This window comes from Myotis davidii, unplaced genomic scaffold (assembly GCF_000327345.1).
Source record: "Myotis davidii unplaced genomic scaffold, ASM32734v1 scaffold609, whole genome shotgun sequence".
In the NCBI taxonomy this organism is placed as follows: Eukaryota; Metazoa; Chordata; class Mammalia; order Chiroptera; family Vespertilionidae; genus Myotis; species Myotis davidii.
Genome location: NW_006300164.1, coordinates 407,293 through 408,057, shown reverse-complemented (window position 1 = coordinate 408,057; position 765 = coordinate 407,293).

Below are 765 nucleotides of genomic sequence, written 5' to 3'. Positions count from 1 at the left end.
GTGGAGCCTCCCCTGGGCCCTGGCTGCCTCGCGGGAGCAGGACGTTCCTGGGTCGCTGCCTGAAGCAGCGCTGGGGACACGGGCACTGCCTCCTGCCCCCACCCCCCTTTTCCTACAGGGTCTGGGTGCTTTTTAAATCCTCACCGAGGATACTTCCCACTGATTTTAGAGAGAGTGGAAGGGAGATGGGGGGAGAGAGAGAGACATCGATCTGAGAGAGACACATGGACTGTGCCTCCCGCACACGCTCCAACTGGGGCCAGGGATTGAGCCTGCAGCCGAGGTGTGTGGCCTCGACCGGAATCGAACCCGGTACCCTTTAGTCCGCAGGCCGGCGCCCTAGCCACTGGGCCACCCCGGCCGGGGTGGGGGGCACCTTTCTAGCCTCCCCTCACGCTCTGCGTCCGCCTCTGCAGTCAGCAGACACGGGGTGACCGTCCGCTTCTACAATCAGCAGACGTGGGGTGACAGCTCCAGACAGAGCGTTGGACTTGCTCTCACTAACAGGGGCCCAGGGTGCGGGCGGAGCTGGCCCACAGGTGAGAGCCGGCGCTGGCTCCCGGCCTGGGCTCTGTCGGTGACACAGCCAAGCATCGCACCGAGCCCCCCCACTCGTGATCAGGAACACGGGGATGCAGGGGTGACCTCCAGCTGATAAAGAACATCTGTGCATCCGCAGCTATCGTCACGCTCAGCGGTGAGAGGCCGCGCTCGCCCCCGAGCCGGGCGAGGCAGGGGTGCCGCTCACCAGCCCGCCCTGGGCAG